Below are 7,217 nucleotides of genomic sequence, written 5' to 3' on the forward strand. Positions count from 1 at the left end.
GCTCGGAGCCTGAGGTGGGGACGGGACGGGGCGTGCTCGGGGCCGGAGGCGGGGACCGAGGCGGGGCGGGCTCGGAGCCGGAGGCGGGGACGGGACGGGGCGGGCTCGGAGCCGGAGGCGGGGACGGGACGGGGCGGGCTCGGAGCCGGAGGCGGGGACGGGACGGGGCGGGCTTGGGGCCGGAGGCGGGGACCGAGGCGGGGCGTGCTCCGAACCGGAGGCGGGACGGGAAGGAGCGGGCTTGGAGTCGGAGGCGGGGACCGAGGCGGGAGGAGACGGGACGGGACGGGGCGGGCTCTGAGGCGGACGCGGAGGCCGCGGGGTGGGGAAGGGGCGGGGCGGCGGCGGTTGAGCCCTGAGCAGAGCGCTGAGGAGGAGTCGGAAAGGGCAGCCGGGGAGGGACAAGGGCGGGTCTAGGGAAAAGGAAAACTCTTCCCCCGGCCGCACCTGGCTGACCCCGCTGATCCGCTGGCGAACCAAGTACAGGTTGGACGCCATGCTTCGAGCGCCGCACCTCCCTTTCCTGAAGCCCAGCCCTCGGCGCCCGTCTCTACTGCGCACGCGCAATCCCCAGGTTGGCGCCTCGCTTCCGGTCTTCCGCCTAGAAGCTCCTGCGCTTGCGCAACCCGCGAGCTCGCGCTGCGCACGCGTTCTTGCGCTTCTCCCGGCTCCTACTTCTCTGCTGTGGGCTCTCCGTACTTTGCCCAACTTTCTAGGTGACTTTATAAGATGTTGGTAGGTAAAGCCGCAATGCAAAGCCTGTGGTGTTGGGGCTTTTAGTGATAATGGTAGTAAGTTATTGCAGAGCAAGTCTTTTGCTCTATGTAGTGTACTGTACATGGAAGAGGGAAACTAAGTTTCATTAAAACTTATTAGGATGAACTATACAACTTGTGGATGGTGACGGGAAGGAAAAACAGAAGGAAGGGGTGTCCAAAAAGAAACGTACTCATTACCTGACCTACGAAACTGACCCTTCTGTACATCAACTTTATAATAACAAACATTTAAAAAGTTAGAGCAGATTAGTCCTTGGTTTCCCACCTGCCCCAATCCTTGCCTCCCTGGTGAGAAAACTAATTTTCCCTAGGCAGCGCTTCCTTCTGGTACCCGGAATGGGAACCCAAGCTGGTGGTCATTGGCTTTCTCAGTAACTTGAAATGTGCTTAGCTGGCATAGTGGCCTGTTTGTGTATATGATAAGATGGTGAACACTGTGTAACGCTTAGCAAACAAGGAAAAAAGGACATTAGCTCCCAGGTACTTACCTGACTACTAAGGTGCCTCTGGAGTTATTCTATGGAGTGCTAGTAATCCCCCACTTCCTGTTTTTCTCCCTCTTTCCCTCTTATTTCTGTACAGTTTGCTCAGTGCCTCTCTTTTTTATACTCCTTAACTCGTTTCTCAAAACTTTTATTCCTATTCTGTTAAGACTTGCTGGGGTTGGACTGGTGGATAGTATAGTAGAATTATTTAGCTTGAATTTCTCAGTCATAAATAATTAAAATTCTACTCTAAATGTTATTTCAAAATAAAAAAGACACTAAAGGATTAGAAAGATATATATCTGGCAACTTTTGCTAGCACAGCTACTGAGGAAGTTGAGACAGAAGGATGACTTGAGCTCAGAAGTTCAAGACTAGCCTGGGTAACATAGCAAGATCCTATGTCCTTAAAAAAAGAAAATTAACAAAGGTTAGATTTTTAATCTATTATAAATTAGTAGGCCAGTTTTTTTTTTTTTTATTTCGACTCCTCCTCTGCTGCCTCCTCCTCTTTTTAAATGTATTGAAGATTTCAGAAACTGGAATTGACTGGGTCCTTACTCAACTTATGGGCTGAATTTTTTGTTGCCTCTCTGTTTCTTTATTTCCCCCCTAAGGCAACACTTTTATTTACAGCATAAATAAAATGTAAGAACATGTAATTTTAAGTTTTCAAGTATTCATATGTTTAAGCCTAAAACAGGTGAAATATCTATACAATATATACAAAATATTTCATTATTTTATAATGGAACTGTTTAGTTTTTAATAGCATATACACATATGTGGTGGCTGCATCTTCAAAATTCACTCTTTGAGCCTCTAGCACAACTTGAAAGTAGCCACATTCCAAAAATCTATAATTCCCCTGAGCGCTGGGAGATAAAAGGCCTGAATTAATAAATGGATCATTTTATTCCAGAAGTGAGGATAGCTTTCCCCACCAGCACTTCTGGGGCACAAACAGGGAGAGAGACGCAACGTTCTGAGAGACCAAGGAGCTCCCACCCACAAGCATTCAAAGGTAGACCATTGCTTCCAACCTGCTTGTGGGCAAAGGTCAGTCCCTCTTCTAGATAATCAAATAGCAAACAAAGGACAATGGGGCCCCAGGAGGAGGGAGTTCTATGACTTCAGGATTTTCCACAGCATTGGCCTTCAGGTTAAGTGGCAAATTTCTAGTTTTACAGTTTGGCCTTGAGCCCAATGGTCAGGCTATGGATGCCTGTTTTCTTTTGTGTGGGGTACCAATAATATGAATACATTCTTATATGTATTCAAGTCAACACCATCTAACAGGAGACCCAACTTTAGGAGAAAGTAAAATCAGTGCCTATAGTTGTTACTATTTGCCAAGCAACTTAAAATTGCTATGTCCTTGAATCATGGCATCCAGCCAGTAATGCGGGAGTTAGTTATATATCATGTATAACAAGTTTTCCTAAAACTTAATTTGGCTGGTCAGCAGTATAGGCTGAGCTAGCCTTCTGGTTGTTATAATGGTTAGTTGATGACTGATAGGGTGACAACTTGAGTGAGTGGGCTGGACTAACCTGGAGTACCTTGGTTCTCCTTGACATGCTATCTAATCCTCCTGTATGCTTATGTGGGCTTGTTCTCCTGGAGAGAGCAGGGTTCATTTTGTGGCTTCTGGGGTATCACGGTATGTTCCCTAGAAATCTCCCAGCATTGGCAGGTGACAATGGCCAATGCTGCAGAGGAGCCTCCTAGGACTCCTGGGAAGAGGAGGGGCCTCTCTTCTGCTTCTTGTCTGCTTTTTCTCCTGCTTGTTGTTCAAACCCACCAGTGGAAGGCCTGCTTGTTGTTTGTGTTCAGGACATCTTGTGCCTAGAGTATGCTCCTTGAACTTTAAGAAGGTCCCTTCCTTGGCACTGTGTGAGTAGTTTTTAAATATAGGACCACTTAGCATGAGCAAAACCACATCAGGTCTTGTCGGGACTTACTCTCAGATCTGACTGGGCACTGAGGAGTATGACCCTTCAGTGATATAGTGCTACTGCTGCCAATCAGGTGGGCTCAGGAGGGCCTTTACCTTCCTGAGAAGGAGTTGGCAGTTGGCTGGTAGAGCTAGAGTGACATTTGTCAGGCAACAAGATAGATGTGATTTAAAAAACAAAATCTCATACCAGTATTTCAGCAATCATTTTTCTTTGAAAGCACAATTCTGGAAAGAATGCTTGGATGACTTTCACATTGACTAAATCCTGATTATTTCCCCAAATCTGAGGAAACAGGCAGGAACTTTTTGTCAAATGTTTCCCAGAGCCATTCTGGAAACAAATACTTTTAATGCAAAAGTGGCTCAGCATGACTAAATTGACTACATAACTTATCTTTGTTTCACTTTCTCTTTGCTCTTTACAAAACATGTGCCACGCTGCGATGCTTAGGATTAGCAATGTCACAAAGGGTAGACTAGAGCTATATTTAGGCATATCATATCACTGGCTATTATAATAGTCCTTTGTTTTTCTCAATGGGAATACAAGGTTTTGTGCATTTTATTGGCAAGATAAGACCGTAATTCATTCCCAGTTAATATTTTCCCTTTTCATTGAAAGTAATTTTTTTAAAATCAACAACTTCAAATCATGGGTTTTGTTATGCATACAAATAGGTCTTTTTCTTTTCTTGTAATGAATTCAATAATTTAACAATAAACTGTACAACAGATTGACTCAATGGATTTATCAAATTAATCTTAAAATAATTAAACCAAAAATAAACTTTTAATTTTTAAATAATTTTGTCTTACAAAAAAGCTGCCAAGTACAGTTTTGTATACACTTAGCTCAATTTCCCCTAATGCTGACATCTGATATAACCATCATACATTTGTCTAAACAAAAAAATTGAATGTTGGTATAAAACTATTGACTAAACTATAGACTTTTCAAATTTCAGTAGTCTCCACTAGTGTCTTTTTTTTTTTTTTTTTGCTGGTCCTGGGGCTTGAACTCTGGTCCTGGGTACTGTCCCTAAGCCCCTTTGTGCTCAAGATTAGCACTCTACCATTGAGCCACAGCACCACTTCTGGCTTTTTCTGAGTAGTTTATTGGAGTTTAAAAGTCTCACGGACTGGAGGCTGGGAAGGTGGCTCAGTGGTAGAGTGCTTTCCTTGCATGCCTGAGGCCCTGGGTTCCATTCCTCAGCACCACATAAGCAAAAAGAAAAAAGCCGGGAGTGGCGCTGTGGCTCAAGTGGTAGAGCGCTAGCCTTGAGCTGAAGAGCTGAGGGACAGCACCCAGGCCCCAAGTTCAGGCCCCACGACTAGACCAAAAAAAAAAAAAAAGTCTCACGGACTTTCTTGTTCTGGCACTTTGTGAACCTCGATCATCAGAACTCGGCCTCCTGAATAGCTGGGATTAAAGGTGTGAGCCACCAGTGTTGGGCTTCACTAATATCTTTTTACTGCTTCAGAAAACTACATTTAATTTCATGAAGCTTTTTTATTTTTATGTTTTTATTTTTAGTGTGTGTATGTGTTGGTACTGGGACTTGAACCCAGGACTTCATGCTGTTGTTTAGCTTTTTCACTCACAGCTGGCACTCTACTGCTTAAACCATCTCTGTAGTTCTCAGAAGGTCTTTTTTGAAGGGTTATTCGGGAGTAAAGGAAAACTACTCCTGAACAAAATCCTTTTCCATTTGTAGCAATTTGAAAGAACAAAGTACGTGAAAAGAATGGTCTTGATCCCAGAAGCCACCTGCCTTGTGGCTACTGCATAGGTGTCAGTGTTATGTCAGCTGCCTGTGGTTCTTTTGCTTTGCTGAGTTAGGAATTATGGGTAGGTGAAGAGAATCTATTCTAGTGTTGGCAGACCTGGGCCCTTGAATACACAACCCTTAGGAGCTGGGAGATCCAGAGGCTCATGGGCTTATATCTCTTAGAGCTTGGAGCCTATTGTTCCAGGCTTTAGCAACTAGAGACTACTGGTCCTAGGCACTCAAGTTGGAATTTTTTCTCTGTGCTTTGACTCCAGCAGCTGGGCTTTGCAGCTCTTGTAATCCTTGGCTTCCAGTAGCAGTGGGCAGCAGCAGCAGACAGCAAGCAGCAAGAGGTGCCAGCTTCTAGTGTTCCATCTCTCATAAGCCTTAGGCTCTGGGGCCTTCAGTCGTACTGTGACAGGTTTTAAGTGTTGGGCCAAGGCTATTAAGATCTTCAGCTCTTGGCAATGGCTGGGGTTACAGCTCTCAGGCTTGGGTGTCTTAGGCTTTGGTCCTTAGGAATTGGACTGCTCTCTGGAATTCTTACAGCAAACAGGACCCTCAGTTTCTCTAAGCTAAAGCTCCTCACAGCTCTGTTCTCTCTCTCTCCTCATCATTTCTTCCCTGACCGCTGTCTGGAATCCTTCAGCTGCCTTCTCATTGCCACTGTGGTCACTGCTGCTGCTGCTTCTGTCACTACTACTGCTGACCCACCCTGTTGCTCACTCAGCCCACTTTACTAATGATAAAGATCAAAACTAGGCAGAAAGGACTACTGTAGAGAAGCCTTTTATTGGGCCTAATGTGGTGATACAGGGGCCCAGAGACATTAGGAAAAGGATATCTCCTAGCAAAGCCACCCAAACAGCCTGCTAATATAAACAAAGGGGAGGTGGCAAGGGTGTGGGCACCAACCCTGGCAATTCTTCATGTGTGTTTGCACCAGTCACATGCCTTCTGCTGGGCCTCAGGGAAGTATTTCTGGCCTAGGTGGAGATAGCTGCAGGGTCATCTGGAAATCATCAAAGCTTGTGATAGCACAAAGTCTAGCATGAGTAGTTTGAAACAGTCATGGCTGGAACGGTGCTTCAGGAGCTAGAGCTATGCTTTGGCAGCAAAGAGTTGGGGTTGCCATGTTGCTTCTTAAAGAAATTGAAGAGTGTTCAGAGAAGTTGGCACTGGCATAAGAACTAGCATTGGCTGATCACCCTTTGCTTAGGGCAGCTGGAGCACTGGGGAAAGATCAAATAGCCATTAGGGAGCCAAATGCCCAGGTCTTCCAAATCAGTCTACTTAAAGGAACAATAAACATTAAAAGAGGTACTTAAATAATAAACCATTATCATCAACAGTGATGTAATAGTATACAACAGTTTTTAATAGTGCTTATCATTTTATTAAGCATTGTGCTTCATGGAGAGTTTTTTCTCTCTAATCTATCTCATCAGTCCCTGCCCTTCTTGGGCTCCTGAGACTTGTGTCCAGACTTCAGGCTGCAACCTGTTGTACATATGATGAATCTGCTCTGACAGTCCTGCCCCCTATCCTGCCATCATTATGTGAACTGTGAGCTTCTAGAAATCTCTTATGCTTCTGCAAGGGTACATCTCAGTGGTTAGAAGCACATTTGTGTTGTCAGCTCTTGGGTTTAAACCGCACCTCCACCTTCTGACTTTCAGTGAGAGTTTAACCTCTCTAAGTTCCATTTCCTCAGCCCCATTTTGCTATAGTGAGGTTTAACTTTTATAATCATAAGATCTTCCTCTGCCTGGTGCAGAGGAAGAACTGAATGAATGCTATTCATTGCCACTGTGTTCCAGAAATCTCCCAGTCTCCCAGTTGGGTGTGTGACGTGTAACAGACTTAGTACTAGAGCAAAACTATTTAAAGACAGACAGTACTAGAGCAAAACTATTTTAAAAATCACTTTTATTTATTGGTTAGGGAGAGTTATTGTTACAAAGATTATTCCATTGATAAAATGAAATAAATATGTAACTTGAGAATTGAATTCTACAGAGCAAAGAAAAGGCAATTTTTCATGATGATCACTTGGGGCAAGATCATTTTAATCATGTCTCTAGGGATCTAATTTCAATCTGTTTGGTCTGAAGTGGGCTCAGTTCTTAGCACTGTTTCAAGCTTAGCTCACAATTAAGCAATGAATAAATAGAGAAAATGTTCTAATTTGTAGAGGTTAATTATATATTCATCATAAGTACAG

Source organism: Dipodomys spectabilis, unplaced genomic scaffold (assembly GCF_019054845.1).
Source record: "Dipodomys spectabilis isolate Male_0828 unplaced genomic scaffold, ASM1905484v1 ptg000089l, whole genome shotgun sequence".
Lineage (NCBI taxonomy): Eukaryota > Metazoa > Chordata > Mammalia > Rodentia > Heteromyidae > Dipodomys > Dipodomys spectabilis.